The following is a 19,165-nucleotide window of genomic DNA, read 5'->3' as shown; positions in this document are numbered from 1 at the left end:
AGTCCAAAGAGTGGATATAACCATTATAAATATCCATGCATCCAACACAGGAGGGAGCACCAACATATGTGAAACAAGAACTAACAGAATTAAAGGGGGAAATAGAATGCAATGCGTTCATTTTAGGAGACTTCAACACACCACTCAAAGGACAGATCAACCAGACAGAAAATAAGGAAGGACACAGAAGCCCTGAACGACACCCTAGAACAGATGGACCTAACAGACATCTACAGAACTCTACACCCAAAATGGCAGGATACACATTCTTCTCAAGTGCACATGGAACATTTTCAAGAATAGATCATATACTAGGCCACAAAAAAAGCCTCAGTAAATTCAAAAAGATGGAAATTGTACCAACCAGCTCCTCAGACCACAAAGGTATGAAACAAGAAGTATATTATGCAAAGAAAATGAAAAAGCCCACAAACACATGGAGGCTTAACAACATGCTCCTAAAAAACCAATGGATCAATGACCAAGTAAAAACTGAGAACACGTAATTTATGGAAACACATGACAACAATAATTCAACACTGCAATATCTGTGGGATGCAGCAAAGGCCATGCTAAGAGGGAAGAATATTGCAATACAGGCCTACCTCAGGAGACAACAACAATCCCATATGAACAGTCTAAACTCACAATTAATGAAACTAGAAAAGAAGAAAACCTGAGGCCCAAAGTCAGAAGGAGGAGGGACATAATAAAGATTTGAGCAGAAAAAAATAAAACTGAGAAAAATAAAACAACAGAAATCAATGAAAGCAGGAGCTGGTTCATTGAGAAAATAAAATAAATAAACCCCTAGCCAGACTTATCAAGAAAAAGAGTGTCTACATGCATAAACAAAATCAGAAATGAGAAATGAAAAATCACTACAGATGCCACAGGAAAAAAAATTATTAGAGAATACTATGAAAAATGATATGCTGACAAACTGCATACCCTAGAAGAAATGGACAACTTTCTATAAAAATACAACCTAGCAAGGCTGACCCAGGGAGAAACAGAAAATCTGAACAGACCAATTACCAGCAACGAAATTTAATTTGTAATCAACAAACTACCTAAGAACAAAATCCCTGGGTCACATGGCTTCAATGCTGAATTTTATCAAACATTTAGTGAAGACCTAATACCCATCCCCCTTAAAGTTTTCCAAAACGTAGAAGAGGAGGGACTTACACTCATTCTATGAGGCCAGCATCACTTTAATGCCAAAACCAGGCAAAGACACCACAAAGAAGGAAAATCACAGTCCAACATCCCTGATGAGTATAGATGCAAACTACTCAACAAAATACTCCAAACCAAATACAAAAATACATCAGAAAGATCATCCATAATGATAAAGCAGGATTTATTCCAGGAATGCAAGGATGGTACAACATTTTAAAACCTATCATCATCATCCACCACATCAACAAAAAGGGTAAAAACCACATGATCATCTCCATAGATGCTGAAAAACTATTCAACAAAATTCAACATCCATTTGTGATAAAAATTCCCAACAAAATGGGTATGAGGGCAAGTACCTCAACATAATCAAGTCCATATATGACAAAGGCACAGCCAACATCATACTTAACAGAGAGAAGCTGAGAGCATTTCCTTTAAGATTGGGAATAAGAGAAGGATGCCCAATCTCCCTCCTTTTAGTCCACGTAGTTCTGGAGGTCCTAGCCACGGCAATCAGACAACACAAAGAAATAAAAGGCATCCAGATTGGTAACAAAGAATTGAAACTCTGACTGTTTGCAGATGATGCGATATGGTACATAAGAAAACAAGAAGAATCCACAACAAAACTATGAGATCTAATATTTGAATTCAGCAATGTTGAAGGAGACAAAATTAACACATAGAAATCTTGCATTCATATACAATAATGATGAATTAGGAGAAAGAAATCAAGAAATCAATTCCATTCACAATTGCATCTAAAAGAATAAAATACCTAGGAATAAACCTAACCAAGGAATTGAAAGACATATACCATGAAATTACAAGACACTCATTAGAGAAATTAAAGATACCAATAAATGGCTAGGAAGAATTAATATCATCAAAATGGCCATCCTGCCCAAAGAAGTATACAGATCCAATGCAATCCCTATCAAATTACCAACAGCATTCTTCAATGAACTGGAACAAATAGTTAAAAAATTCATATGGAACCGTCAAAGACCCCGAATAGCCAAAGCAATCCTGAGAATGAAGAATAAAGTGGGGGGGATCTCGCTCCCCAACTCCAAGCTCTACTACAAAGTCACAGTAGTCAATACAATTTGGTACTGGTACAAGAACAGAGCCACAGACCAGCGGAAGAGAATAGAGACTCCAGACATTAACCCAAACGTATATGGTCAATTAATATATGATAACGGAGCCATGGACATACAATGGGGAAATGACAGTCTCTTCAACAGATGGTGCTGGCAAAACTGGACAGCTACATGTAAGAGAATGAAACTGGATCACTGTCTAACCCCATACACAAAAGTAAACTCCAAATGGATCAAAGACCTGAATGTAAGTCATGAAACCATGTAGAAAAAAACATAGGCAAAAATCTCATGGACATAAACATGAGTGACTTCTTCATGAACATATCTCCCCGGGCAAGGGAAACAAAGGCAAAAATGAACAAGTGGGACTATATCAAGCTAAAAAGCTTCTGTACAGCAAAGGACACCATCAATAGAACAAAAAGGTATCCTACAGTATGGGACAACATATTCATAAATGAAAGATCCGATAAAGGATTGACGTCCAAAATATATAAAGAGCTCACACGCCTCAACAAAAAAAAAGCAAATAATCCAATTAAAAAATTGGCAGAGGAGCTGAATAGACAGTTCTCTAAAGAAGAAACCCAGAAGGCTAACAGGCACATGAAAAGATGCTCTACATCGCTAATCATCAGAGAAATGCAAATTAAAACCACAATGAGATATCACCTCACACCAGTAAGGATCGCCATCATTGAAAAGACAAACAACAACAAATGTTGGCGAGGTTGTGGAGAAAGGGGAACCCTCCTACACTGCTGGTGGGAATGTAAACTAGTTCAACCATTGTGGAAAGCAGTATGGAGGTTCCTCAGAATGCTCAAAATAGGAATACCATTTGACCCAGGAATTCTACTTCTAGGAATTTACCCTAAGAATGCAGCAGCCCAGTTTGAAAAAGACAGATGCACCCCTATGTTTATTGCGGCATGTTTACAATAGCCTAGATATGGAAGCAACCTAAGTGTCCATCAGTAGATGAATGGATAAAGGAGAGCTGGTACACTTACGCAATGGAATACTACTCAGCCATAAGAAATAAACAAATCCTATCAATTGCAACAACATGGATGGAGATAGAGGGTATTATGCTCAGTGAAATAAGCCAGGCAGTGACAGACAAGTACCTAATGATTTCCCTCATTTGTGAAGTATAACAGCAAAGAAAAACTGAAGGAACAAAACAGCAGCAGTCACAGAACCTGCTGCCTGGGGCCCACATCCCACTAAACACACAGCCCACCTGCCTGCACCTCAGGGGTCCCCGCGCCCACGCCCCGCCTACCTTAAACCAGCGCCTGGAGCAAGTGTAGCTGGAGCGTCATGAGCGGCCACCACCTGCGCCGCCAGGCTGCCCTCAACTTTGGAGTCGGCCGCCCGCGGCAACACCCCACGTCCTGTCAGGGCTCTCGGGCACTGCGCGGACTCAGCAGCGCAGCCGCCACAGCTGCTTGGGGTGGGGAAGGGAGCCCCGTAGGCCATATTGAGGGGCTGCAACCTACCCATGGCTTAGGGCCCTCACGTGCTCGCAGAATGGCCCATTAATGGCGGGGGTGTGTGTGTGTGCAGGCTTTGAAGGGCATGGCAGCGGCGGCGGCAGCAGCCAAATTGTCAGCATGGCAATTCCCGTCAGAATGCCTTCAGCGACCCTGCAGCAAGAGCACCCGGTCCATGCCACGCCTCGCGAGGAGTCTGACTGCAGCTGAGGAGACGCTGCTTTCGTTTTCCTCCTCTCCCGGTGCAGGGGAGAAAGTGCACCCCCACAGGTGCCCGCTGCAGCTGCTGATTGGCCAAAGGGAGGTGGCTCGTGGGCCCCGCGTGCCCCCCCCTCCCCGCCACCCTCATGTGTTTTCTAACTTGTCGAACTGCCTGCTTGGAATTTTGCACAGACCAGCAAGCCCAGGCGGCTTGCCGCATGGCTTGCCCCCTAAGGACATGCGGCAGGCCCTCCTGCCCTTAAACCTTTGGTAACCACATATCCAAAGCCTGGCATTGGCAGTAAGTATATATCTATCAATAATTACCCTAAATCTAAATGGACTGAATGCAACAACCAAAAGACAGAATTGCACAGTGGCTAAAAAAGCAAGACCCATCTATATGCTGCCTACAAGAGACTCACTTCAAACCCAAAGACATACAAAGACCCAAAGTGAAGGGATGGAAAAAGATATTTCATGCAAACAATAGGGAGAAAAACACAGGTGTTGCAGTACCTGTATCAGACAAAATAGACTTCAAAACAAAGAAAGTAACAAGAGACAAGGAAGGACAGGATATAATGATAAAGGGGTCAGTCCAAAGAGTGGATATAACCATTATAAATATCCATGCATCCAACACAGGAGGGAGCACCAACATATGTGAAACAAGAACTAACAGAATTAAAGGGGGAAATAGAATGCAATGCGTTCATTTTAGGAGACTTCAACACACCACTCAAAGGACAGATCAACCAGACAGAAAATAAGGAAGGACACAGAAGCCCTGAACGACACCCTAGAACAGATGGACCTAACAGACATCTACAGAACTCTACACCCAAAATGGCAGGATACACATTCTTCTCAAGTGCACATGGAACATTTTCAAGAATAGATCATATACTAGGCCACAAAAAAAGCCTCAGTAAATTCAAAAAGATGGAAATTGTACCAACCAGCTCCTCAGACCACAAAGGTATGAAACAAGAAGTATATTATGCAAAGAAAATGAAAAAGCCCACAAACACTTGGAGGCTTAACAACATGCTCCTAAAAAACCAATGGATCAATGACCAAGTAAAAACTGAGAACACGTAATTTATGGAAACACATGACAACAATAATTCAACACTGCAATATCTGTGGGATGCAGCAAAGGCCATGCTAAGAGGGAAGAATATTGCAATACAGGCCTACCTCAGGAGACAACAACAATCCCATATGAACAGTCTAAACTCACAATTAATGAAACTAGAAAAGAAGAAAACCTGAGGCCCAAAGTCAGAAGGAGGAGGGACATAATAAAGATTTGAGCAGAAAAAAATAAAACTGAGAAAAATAAAACAACAGAAATCAATGAAAGCAGGAGCTGGTTCATTGAGAAAATAAAATAAATAAACCCCTAGCCAGACTTATCAAGAAAAAGAGTGTCTACATGCATAAACAAAATCAGAAATGAGAAATGAAAAATCACTACAGATGCCACAGGAAAAAAAATTATTAGAGAATACTATGAAAAATGATATGCTGACAAACTGCATACCCTAGAAGAAATGGACAACTTTCTATAAAAATACAACCTAGCAAGGCTGACCCAGGGAGAAACAGAAAATCTGAACAGACCAATTACCAGCAACGAAATTTAATTTGTAATCAACAAACTACCTAAGAACAAAATCCCTGGGTCACATGGCTTCAATGCTGAATTTTATCAAACATTTAGTGAAGACCTAATACCCATCCCCCTTAAAGTTTTCCAAAACGTAGAAGAGGAGGGACTTACACTCATTCTATGAGGCCAGCATCACTTTAATGCCAAAACCAGGCAAAGACACCACAAAGAAGGAAAATCACAGTCCAACATCCCTGATGAGTATAGATGCAAACTACTCAACAAAATACTCCAAACCAAATACAAAAATACATCAGAAAGATCATCCATAATGATAAAGCAGGATTTATTCCAGGAATGCAAGGATGGTACAACATTTTAAAACCTATCATCATCATCCACCACATCAACAAAAAGGGTAAAAACCACATGATCATCTCCATAGATGCTGAAAAACTATTCAACAAAATTCAACATCCATTTGTGATAAAAATTCCCAACAAAATGGGTATGAGGGCAAGTACCTCAACATAATCAAGTCCATATATGACAAAGGCACAGCCAACATCATACTTAACAGAGAGAAGCTGAGAGCATTTCCTTTAAGATTGGGAATAAGAGAAGGATGCCCAATCTCCCTCCTTTTAGTCCACGTAGTTCTGGAGGTCCTAGCCACGGCAATCAGACAACACAAAGAAATAAAAGGCATCCAGATTGGTAACAAAGAATTTAAACTCTGACTGTTTGCAGATGATGCGATATGGTACATAAGAAAACAAGAAGAATCCACAACAAAACTATGAGATCTAATATTTGAATTCAGCAATGTTGAAGGAGACAAAATTAACACATAGAAATCTTGCATTCATATACAATAATGATGAATTAGGAGAAAGAAATCAAGAAATCAATTCCATTCACAATTGCATCTAAAAGAATAAAATACCTAGGAATAAACCTAACCAAGGAATTGAAAGACATATACCATGAAATTACAAGACACTCATTAGAGAAATTAAAGATACCAATAAATGGCTAGGAAGAATTAGTATCATCAAAATGGCCATCCTGCAAAAAGCAGTATACAGATCCAATGCAATCCCTATCAAATTACCAACAGCATTCTTCAATGAACTGGAACAAATAGTTAAAAAATTCATATGGAACCGTCAAAGACCCCGAATAGCCAAAGCAATCCTGAGAATGAAGAATAAAGTGGGGGGGATCTCGCTCCCCAACTCCAAGCTCTACTACAAAGTCACAGTAGTCAATACAATTTGGTACTGGTACAAGAACAGAGCCACAGACCAGTGGAAGAGAATAGAGACTCCAGACATTAACCCAAACGTATATGGTCAATTAATATATGATAACGGAGCCATGGACATACAATGGGGAAATGACAGTCTCTTCAACAGATGGTGCTGGCAAAACTGGACAGCTACATGTAAGAGAATGAAACTGGATCACTGTCTAACCCCATACACAAAAGTAAACTCCAAATGGATCAAAGACCTGAATGTAAGTCATGAAACCATGTAGAAAAAAACATAGGCAAAAATCTCATGGACATAAACATGAGTGACTTCTTCATGAACATATCTCCCCGGGCAAGGGAAACAAAGGCAAAAATGAACAAGTGGGACTATATCAAGCTAAAAAGCTTCTGTACAGCAAAGGACACCATCAATAGAACAAAAAGGTATCCTACAGTATGGGACAACATATTCATAAATGAAAGATCCGATAAAGGATTGACGTCCAAAATATATAAAGAGCTCACATGCCTCAACAAAAAAAAAGCAAATAATCCAATTAAAAAATTGGCAGAGGAGCTGAATAGACAGTTCTCTAAAGAAGAAACCCAGAAGGCTAACAGGCACATGAAAAGATGCTCTACATCGCTAATCATCAGAGAAATGCAAATTAAAACCACAATGAGATATCACCTCACACCAGTAAGGATCGCCATCATTGAAAAGACAAACAACAACAAATGTTGGCGAGGTTGTGGAGAAAGGGGAACCCTCCTACACTGCTGGTGGGAATGTAAACTAGTTCAACCATTGTGGAAAGCAGTATGGAGGTTCCTCAGAATGCTCAAAATAGGAATACCATTTGACCCAGGAATTCCACTTCTAGGAATTTACCCTAAGAATGCAGCAGCCCAGTTTGAAAAAGACAGATGCACCCCTATGTTTATTGCGGCATGTTTACAATAGCCTAGATATGGAAGCAACCTAAGTGTCCATCAGTAGATGAATGGATAAAGGAGAGCTGGTACACTTACGCAATGGAATACTACTCAGCCATAAGAAATAAACAAATCCTATCAATTGCAACAACATGGATGGAGATAGAGGGTATTATGCTCAGTGAAATAAGCCAGGCAGTGACAGACAAGTACCTAATGATTTCCCTCATTTGTGAAGTATAACAGCAAAGAAAAACTGAAGGAACAAAACAGCAGCAGTCACAGAACCTGCTGCCTGGGGCCCACATCCCACTAAACACACAGCCCACCTGCCTGCACCTCAGGGGTCCCCGCGCCCACGCCCCGCCTACCTTAAACCAGCGCCTGGAGCAAGTGTAGCTGGAGCGTCATGAGCGGCCACCACCTGCGCCGCCAGGCTGCCCTCAACTTTGGAGTCGGCCGCCCGCGGCAACACCCCACGTCCTGTCAGGGCTCTCGGGCACTGCGCGGACTCAGCAGCGCAGCCGCCACAGCTGCTTGGGGTGGGGAAGGGAGCCCCGTAGGCCATATTGAGGGGCTGCAACCTACCCATGGCTTAGGGCCCTCACGTGCTCGCAGAATGGCCCATTAATGGCGGGGGTGTGTGTGTGTGCAGGCTTTGAAGGGCATGGCAGCGGCGGCGGCAGCAGCCAAATTGTCAGCATGGCAATTCCCGTCAGAATGCCTTCAGCGACCCTGCAGCAAGAGCACCCGGTCCATGCCACGCCTCGCGAGGAGTCTGACTGCAGCTGAGGAGACGCTGCTTTCGTTTTCCTCCTCTCCCGGTGCAGGGGAGAAAGTGCACCCCCACAGGTGCCCGCTGCAGCTGCTGATTGGCCAAAGGGAGGTGGCTCGTGGGCCCCGCGTGCCCCCCCCTCCCCGCCACCCTCATGTGTTTTCTAACTTGTCGAACTGCCTGCTTGGAATTTTGCACAGACCAGCAAGCCCAGGCGGCTTGCCGCATGGCTTGCCCCCTAAGGACATGCGGCAGGCCCTCCTGCCCTTAAACCTTTGGTAACCACATATCCAAAGCCTGGCATTGGCAGTAAGTATATATCTATCAATAATTACCCTAAATCTAAATGGACTGAATGCAACAACCAAAAGACAGAATTGCACAGTGGCTAAAAAAGCAAGACCCATCTATATGCTGCCTACAAGAGACTCACTTCAAACCCAAAGACATACAAAGACCCAAAGTGAAGGGATGGAAAAAGATATTTCATGCAAACAATAGGGAGAAAAACACAGGTGTTGCAGTACCTGTATCAGACAAAATAGACTTCAAAACAAAGAAAGTAACAAGAGACAAGGAAGGACAGGATATAATGATAAAGGGGTCAGTCCAAAGAGTGGATATAACCATTATAAATATCCATGCATCCAACACAGGAGGGAGCACCAACATATGTGAAACAAGAACTAACAGAATTAAAGGGGGAAATAGAATGCAATGCGTTCATTTTAGGAGACTTCAACACACCACTCAAAGGACAGATCAACCAGACAGAAAATAAGGAAGGACACAGAAGCCCTGAACGACACCCTAGAACAGATGGACCTAACAGACATCTACAGAACTCTACACCCAAAATGGCAGGATACACATTCTTCTCAAGTGCAAATGGAACATTTTCAAGAATAGATCATATACTAGGCCACAAAAAAAGCCTCAGTAAATTCAAAAAGATGGAAATTGTACCAACCAGCTCCTCAGACCACAAAGGTATGAAACAAGAAGTATATTATGCAAAGAAAATGAAAAAGCCCACAAACACATGGAGGCTTAACAACATGCTCCTAAAAAACCAATGGATCAATGACCAAGTAAAAACTGAGAACACGCAATTTATGGAAACACATGACAACAATAATTCAACACTGCAATATCTGTGGGATGCAGCAAAGGCCATGCTAAGAGGAAAGAATATTGCAATACAGGCCTACCTCAGGAGACAACAACAATCCCATATGAACAGTCTAAACTCACAATTAATGAAACTAGAAAAGAAGAAAACCTGAGGCCCAAAGTCAGAAGGAGGAGGGACATAATAAAGATTTGAGCAGAAAAAAATAAAACTGAGAAAAATAAAACAACAGAAATCAATGAAAGCAGGAGCTGGTTCATTGAGAAAATAAAATAAATAAACCCCTAGCCAGACTTATCAAGAAAAAGAGTGTCTACATGCATAAACAAAATCAGAAATGAGAAATGAAAAATCAGTACAGATGCCACAGGAAAAAAAATTATTAGAGAATACTATGAAAAATGATATGCTGACAAACTGCATACCCTAGAAGAAATGGACAACTTTCTATAAAAATACAACCTAGCAAGGCTGACCCAGGGAGAAACAGAAAATCTGAACAGACCAATTACCAGCAACGAAATTTAATTTGTAATCAACAAACTACCTAAGAACAAAATCCCTGGATCACATGGCTTCAATGCTGAATTTTATCAAACATTTAGTGAAGACCTAATACCCATCCCCCTTAAAGTTTTCCAAAACGTAGAAGAGGAGGGACTTACACTCATTCTATGAGGCCAGCATCACTTTAATGCCAAAACCAGGCAAAGACACCACAAAGAAGGAAAATCACAGTCCAACATCCCTGATGAGTATAGATGCAAACTACTCAACAAAATACTCCAAACCAAATACAAAAATACATCAGAAAGATCATCCATAATGATAAAGCAGGATTTATTCCAGGAATGCAAGGATGGTACAACATTTTAAAACCTATCATCATCATCCACCACATCAACAAAAAGGGTAAAAACCACATGATCATCTCCATAGATGCTGAAAAACTATTCAACAAAATTCAACATCCATTTGTGATAAAAATTCCCAACAAAATGGGTATGAGGGCAAGTACCTCAACATAATCAAGTCCATATATGACAAAGGCACAGCCAACATCATACTTAACAGAGAGAAGCTGAGAGCATTTCCTTTAAGATTGGGAATAAGAGAAGGATGCCCAATCTCCCTCCTTTTAGTCCACGTAGTTCTGGAGGTCCTAGCCACGGCAATCAGACAACACAAAGAAATAAAAGGCATCCAGATTGGTAACAAAGAATTGAAACTCTGACTGTTTGCAGATGATACGATATGGTACATAAGAAAACAAGAAGAATCCACAACAAAACTATGAGATCTAATATTTGAATTCAGCAATGTTGAAGGAGACAAAATTAACACATAGAAATCTTGCATTCATATACAATAATGATGAATTAGGAGAAAGAAATCAAGAAATCAATTCCATTCACAATTGCATCTAAAAGAATAAAATACCTAGGAATAAACCTAACCAAGGAATTGAAAGACATATACCATGAAATTACAAGACACTCATTAGAGAAATTAAAGATACCAATAAATGGCTAGGAAGAATTAATATCATCAAAATGGCCATCCTGCCCAAAGCAGTATACAGATCCAATGCAATCCCTATCAAATTACCAAGAGCATTCTTCAATGAACTGGAACAAATAGTTAAAAAATTCATATGGAACCGTCAAAGACCCCGAATAGCCAAAGCAATCCTGAGAATGAAGAATAAAGTGGGGGGGATCTCGCTCCCCAACTCCAAGCTCTACTACAAAGTCACAGTAGTCAATACAATTTGGTACTGGTACAAGAACAGAGCCACAGACCAGTGGAAGAGAATAGAGACACCAGACATTAACCCAAACGTATATGGTCAATTAATATATGATAACGGAGCCATGGACATACAATGGGGAAATGACAGTCTCTTCAACAGATGGTGCTGGCAAAACTGGACAGCTACATGTAAGAGAATGAAACTGGATCACTGTCTAACCCCATACACAAAAGTAAACTCCAAATGGATCAAAGACCTGAATGTAAGTCATGAAACCATGTAGAAAAAAACATAGGCAAAAATCTCATGGACATAAACATGAGTGACTTCTTCATGAACATATCTCCCCGGGCAAGGGAAACAAAGGCAAAAATGAACAAGTGGGACTATATCAAGCTAAAAAGCTTCTGTACAGCAAAGGACACCATCAATAGAACAAAAAGGTATCCTACAGTATGGGACAACATATTCATAAATGAAAGATCCGATATAGGATTGACGTCCAAAATATATAAAGAGCTCACATGCCTCAACAAAAAAAAAAGCAAATAATCCAATTAAAAAATTGGCAGAGGAGCTGAATAGACAGTTCTCTAAAGAAGAAACCCAGAAGGCTAACAGGCACATGAAAAGATGCTCTACATCACTAATCATCAGAGAAATGCAAATTAAAACCACAATGAGATATCACCTCACACCAGTAAGGATCGCCATCATTGAAAAGACAAACAACAACAAATGTTGGCGAGGTTGTGGAGAAAGGGGAACCCTCCTACACTGCTGGTGGGAATGTCAACTAGTTCAACCATTGTGGAAAGCAGTATGGAGGTTCCTCAGAATGCTCAAAATAGGAATACCATTTGACCCAGGAATTCTACTTCTAGGAATTTACCCTAAGAATGCAGCAGCCCAGTTTGAAAAAGACAGATGCACCCCTATGTTTATTGCGGCATGTTTACAATAGCCTAGATATGGAAGCAACCTAAATGTCCCTCAGTAGATGAATGGATAAAGAAATGGTGGTACATATACACAATGGAATATTATACAGCCATAAGAAAAAACAGATCCTACCATTCGCAACAACATGGATGGAGATAGAGGGTATTATGCTCAGTGAAATAAGCCAGGCAGAGAAGGAAATGTACCAAATGATATCCCTCATATGTGGAGAGTAAGAACAAAGGAAAACTGAAGGAACAAAACAGCAGCAGTATCACAGAACCCAAGAATTGGCTAATAATTACCAGAGGGAAAGGGACTGGGGACGATGGGTGGGAAGGGAGGGATAAGGGCGGGGAAAAAGAAAGAGGGCATTACGATTAGCATGTATAGTGCGTTTGGGGCAAAGGGAGGGATGTGCAACACAGAGAAGACAAGTAGTGATTTTACAGCTTCTTACTACGCAGATGGACAGTGACTGTGATGGGGTATGTGGGGGGTACTTGGTGAAGGGGGGAACCTAGTAAACATAATGTTCTTTCTGTAATTGTAGATTAATGATACCAAAAGAAAATAAAGCAGTAAAAATAAATAAAGAAATAAATATAGGAAAGCATGCTGGCAAAATCTAGGAGGGAAGCTCAAATAGTTTTCAGAAAGTCTACTTCTGTGTTATTATCTACCATTGATGATAAAGTGCTTAGCAGTTGTTTATTTTCAGTGGCATACACAACACTAAGCCAGAAAATATGTAAATTATGTGACATACATACATACAAGTTTTCTTTGGTATCTATAGTCTTAGTTGTATAAAGCTGAATTTGGAAAAACTTCTTGAGTTCTTGCATTTTATGCCCTATGAATGGCTGATGCACACGGATCAGAAATAACACTGTAAAACAGGCAGGCCATGTGACTGCAAAGAAATGGGCCAGAACTGTCACATTCTCTCTAGACCTGAGCTGTCTAGTATGGTATCCACCAACTACAGATGGGTACTAGTACTTGAGATGCGTGTAAGTCTGAAGGGAGGTGTGCCACAGGGCATAATACACGCTAGATGTGGAAGACTTTGTGCAATAAAACAGTGCAAAGGATCTCAAGAATAATTTTATATGAACTTCATGTTGACATATTTTGGCATGCTGGGAGAAATAAAATACATCATTCAATTTAAAAGAAAAGATACCAATAAATGGAAAAAAACACAGTGCTTATGAATAGGAAGAATTAATATTGTCAAAATGTCCATACTGATTAAAGCAAAGTACAGATTCAATGCTATCTATCAAAACACCAACACCATTCTTCAACACACTGGAACTAACAGTTCTAAGATTCATATGGAACAACCAAGGACCCCGAATAGCCAAAGCAATACTGAGAAGAAAGAATAAAACAGCAGGGATCTTGCTTCCCAACTTCAAGCTCCACTACAAAGCCATATTAATCAAGACAATTTGGTACTGGCACAAGAACAGACTCAAAGACCAGTGGAACGGAATTGAGAGGCCAGATATTAACCCAAACATATATTCTCAATTAATATGCAATAAAGGAGTCATGAATACACAATGGGGAAATGACAGCCTCTTCAATAGCTGGTGTTGGCAAAACTGGACAGCTACATGTAAGAGAATGAAACTAGATCATTGTCTAACCCCATACACAAAAGTAAATTCGAAATGGATCAAAGACTGGAATGTGAGTTATGAAACCATAAAACCCTTAGAAGAAAACATAGGCAAAAATCTCTTGGACATAAACACAAGCAACATCTTCATGAACAATATCTCCCCGGGCAAGGGAAAGAAAAGCAAAAATGAACAAGTGGGACTATATCAAACAATAAAGCTTCTGTACAGCAAAGGACACCTTCAGAAGAACAAAAAGACATTCTACAGTATGAGAGAATATACTTATAAATGACATATCTGATAAGGGGTTGACATCCAAATTATATAAAGAGCTCATGACTCTCAACAAACAGAAAGCAAATAAGCCAATTAAAAGATGGGCAGAGGAGCTGAACAGACACTTCTCCAAAGAAGAAACTCAGATGGCCAACAGGCACATGAAAACATACTCCACGCAGCTAATCACCAGAGATATGCAAATTATAACCACAATGAGATATCACCTCACACCAGTTAAGATGGCCAACATCCATAAGACAAACAACGAGGATGTGGAGAAAGGGGAACCCTCTTACACTGCTTGTGGAAATGTATACTGGCTGAACAATTGTGGAAAGTAGTATGGAGGTTTCTCAAAAGTCCCAAAAGAGAAATACCATTTGACCCAGAATATCTACTCCTAGGAATTTACCCTGAGAATGCAGGAGCCCAGTTTGAAAAAGACCTATCCCCCCATGTTTACTCCAGCACTATTTACAATAGCCAAGAAATGGAAGCTACATAAGTGTCCATCAGTAGATGAATGGATAAAGAAGATGTGGCACATATACACAATGGAATATTATTCACCATAAGAAGAAAGCAAATCCTACCATTTGCAAGAACATGGATGGAGCTAGAGGGTATTATGCTCAGTGAAATCAGCCAGGCGGAGAAAAACAAGTACCAAATGATTTCACTCATCTGTGGAGTATAAGAATAAAGAAAAAAAAACTGAAGGAGCAAAACAACAGCAGACTCACAGAACCCAAGAATGGACTAACAGTTACCAAAGGAAAAGGGACTGGGGAGAATGGGTGGAAAGGGAGGGATAAGAGGGGGAAGAAAAGGAAGGGGGCATTATGATCAGAAGACATAATGTAGGGGGTCACGGGGAGAGCTGTACAACACAGAGAAGACAAGTAGTGATTCTACAGCATCTTACTACGCTGATGGACAGTGACTGTAATGGGGGTATGTGGGGGGGAGATGGGTGATGGGAGAAGTCTAGTAAACATAATGTTCCTCATGTAATTGTAGATTAATGATACCAAAGAAAAAAAACACAATCAGATATCACCTCACACCAGTTAGGATGGCCAGTATCGAAAAGACTAAGCAACAAATGCTTGCAAGGACATGGAAAAGTGGAACCCTCCTACACTGCTGGTGGGAATGTCAGCTAATTCAACCATTGTGGAAAGAAATATGGAGGTTTCTCAGAAAACTAAAACTAGAAATACCATTTGACCTGGGAATTCCACTCCTAGGAATTTACACAAAGACTATAATTTCTCAGATTCAAAAACACATATGCACCCCTATGGTTATTGCAGCACTACTTAAGATAGCTAAGATATGGAAGCAACCTAAGTGTCCATCACTAGATGAATGGATAAAGAAGATGTGGTACATATACACAATGGAATACTACTCGGCCAAAAGAAGAAAACAAATCCTACCATTTGCAACCACATGGATGGAGCTTCAGGATATGCTTGGTGAAATAAGGCAGGCTGAGAAAGACAAGTACCAAATGATTTCCCTCATTTGTGGAAGGTAACAAGGAAGCAAAACTGAAGGAACAAAACAGCAACAGACTCACAGACTCCAAGAAGGGACTAGCAGTTACCAAAGAGGAGGGGTAGGGGAGGAAGGGAGAAGGGGATTCAGGGGTATTATGATTGGCACATATGGTGTGTGGGGAGATCAAATGGAAGACAGTGCAGCACAGAGAAGGCAAACAGTTGACTCTGTGGCATCTTACTCCACTGATGGGCAGTGACCACAATGGGGCATGGGCAGAACACGATAAAGGGGTGAACGTAGTAACCACATGGTTTTTTCATGTGAAACCTTTATGAGAATATATATCAATAATACCTTACTAAAATAAATAAATAAATGAAAGAAAATATCTTACTTCTTGGCAAAAAGTGAATCTGTGGCAAATTACTACACTGATGGACAGTGACTGCAATAGGGTATGGGGGGGCAACTCGATAATATGGGTGAATGTAGTAACCACATTGGTTTTTCATGTGAAACCCTCAAATGGGGGTATATCAGTAATACCTTAATAATAATAATAAAAAGAATCTTACTTCTCAACTTCCTGAGTGCTAAAATGCAATCTCATCTTTAAGATGGGATCCTTCGTGCCTTTTACTATGTAGTCTGTGGCTGGGCTTACTTGCCGTATTAATTGCCCAGGTTATATATTACGTCATTAGGGGCTCGAGGAGGAAAAGCAGCATCCAGGCAAAGCTAAAGTTAAACTGGGCCTTTTAGCAGGCTAAAGTTAAGTTTACAATAGCCTCATTTAATTGACACAATGAAGACATGGGCCATGCTGAGCTATTTTCTTATCTGGGGGATGTTCACACATTCCAGGCCAAGTTTCTCCTGGCTTTTTAGTTTTAACTCATCTTCACTGAACAATGCTTATACTCCTACTAGTCTGACATTTTACTTTAGAGAATTAATGTGACTCTGACTGCGCTCAACTGTTTAATACGGAGTTTTGGTAGGGGTCTTTTTCAGAGGCCCCCACGCTACTCTGACTATACCCATGGTCCCTGTCTCAGAATCTCTGCCGCTAATTGCAAACTACTCAGCTGTAGACCACAAACCTCAATGACTGAAAGACAGTAATTTTTAAATACAAGAAAATGCACTGTCAATTCCCAAACCAAAGTAAAGAAACTTCATTCACAAATAGAAAATACCAGAGGTACCTCATGAAAAAATTTTCAATTCTAAAGGCTCTGCCTTCCGAGCAGCCTCTACCCCGCCGCCCCACTGCGGGTACCACTTGAACTTCAGCTCCCCCGGCCCTCGCCCTCGAGGCCCCCGCCTAGAAAATCCACACAAGGCAAACCGCCCACGGGCCTCCACATCTGCGTGGCCTCACCTGTGCCCTCCACCTGTGGCCCCGGCCCAGGCGGCGGTAGCAGGTCGGCGGCGCGGCACCAGGTCAGACAGAGAGCAGCCGCCTTCACCGCCCGGTCCCAGACAGAGGAGCAGCGGTCCAACGAGCCCCTCTCCCCTGCCTGGCAGACATCGGCGGCGGCGCGGACAGCCTTCTCAGCGCACTTGCTCCACCTCCCTCCCTCCCCGGACAGACCCTCTGGTGGAGTGCGCCATCTCCCGACCCCCGGCTGGGCCCGGCAGGTCCACCACCAGTGTCGGTCGCTCCCCGGTCACACGGGCGATGCAGTATCCGCCAAGCAACTTGCATGGACGGCCCTCACCGGCTCCACCGCGACCTCAGGTGGAGACAGGGGTCCCCGCGCCCCATCCGGGTCCAGCAGCCCACCGAGGTCACGTACCTTCCAGCCCACAGAGCCGTCGCTTCGCCTTCATCCTTCAACTAGGGCCTGCTCTTGACCACCCACCGTAGATCTGCGGCAGCGTGAGCCGCTTCTCGGCCGAGCTCTCAATCTTGATGGACTCGGTGATGCGGTCGGCATGGGACAGGTTGCACCACGCGCTGTGGCCGGACGAGCTGCTCTTGCGCGGCTGCCCCTCACTGGCCACCGAGGCAGAAGGCAGGCCCACGGCGGCATCAGGGTTCCTGGTCGCGCCGCCCCATGGCGCTAGGCTGGAGGTGGCAGAGCTGTAATGGCTCACGTCCGACCGGGGCAGCGGCTTCAAGTCCTGGTCGATCGCCGCCTTTCGCCCGCCACTGGAGAGAAGAGAAGGGGCGAGGGCGGCGCCGGGGGCCCAGCAAGTGCGAAGAGGTGATCCGAGGCTGGTGAGCGAGGTCAGTGATGCCAGCACATTCGTGCCGGGAGGAAGACACAGCCGAGGACAGCGCGGGTCCAACATCTGGTCTCCGCCGGGCACGCGGTGCGAAGGAGTCGGCTGTCTGAGGGTGCCAGGTCGCCCCTGCGGACAGGGCCGGAGGACAGAAGAACGGAGGGAGCCATTAGAAACCCCTCTCCTGGCGGTGCTCGCGAAGCTAATGAGTACTGAACACGGAGGCGGGAAAGCCTGCAGCTACTGCGCAGCCGCCTGAAACACGTGTTCTGTGGGCGCCCCCAAAGACGGGCTGCTCTGCGTCGGCGCTCACTCATTGGCCGCGGGGGACGCCTGTCTGGGGCGGGCCTGCGAGTGACTCTGCGCAATAAATGGCAGTCAGCGCCATCAATCGAAGGGAGGCAGCCAATGGGCATGCACGCAGAACACAGATTGAATAAGCAAAATAGCACCAGATTCACATAACCCAAGAATGGACTAACAGTTACCAAAGGGAAAGGGACTGGGGTGGATAGCTGGTAATGGAGAGATAAGGGGAAAGGGAAAGAAAGCGTGCATTACTGTTAGCACGTATAATGTGGGAGTGGGGATCACAGGGAGGGCTATACAACACAGAGAAGACAAGTAGGGATTCTACAGTATCTTACTATGCTCATGGACAGTGACTGCAATGGGGTACCTGGAGGCATCTTCATGATGGGGGGAGTCTAGCAAACATAATGTTACTCATCTAATTATATATTAATGACAGAAAGATAGATAGACAGATAGGTCGATAGATAGATAATGAATGAGTGAATGAATGAATGAATGAATGAATAAATAAATAAATAAATAAAAGAATGCAGCAGACCAGTATAAAAAAGATATGTGCACCCCTATGTTTATCACAGCACAATTCACAATAACCAATCTACAATTATATGAGCAACATTATGGTTACTAGACTCCCCAGGTCATCAAGTAGCCCCACCACATACCCCATTACAGTCACTGACCATCAGCCTATTAAGCTGATATAGAATCACTACTTGACTTCTCTGTACTAAACTGACTTCCCCTTGGGACCCCTCCCACATTATGTGAGCTAATTGTAA

This window comes from Manis pentadactyla, chromosome 6 (assembly GCF_030020395.1).
Source record: "Manis pentadactyla isolate mManPen7 chromosome 6, mManPen7.hap1, whole genome shotgun sequence".
Lineage (NCBI taxonomy): Eukaryota > Metazoa > Chordata > Mammalia > Pholidota > Manidae > Manis > Manis pentadactyla.
Note: the sequence above shows the minus strand (reverse complement) of the source record.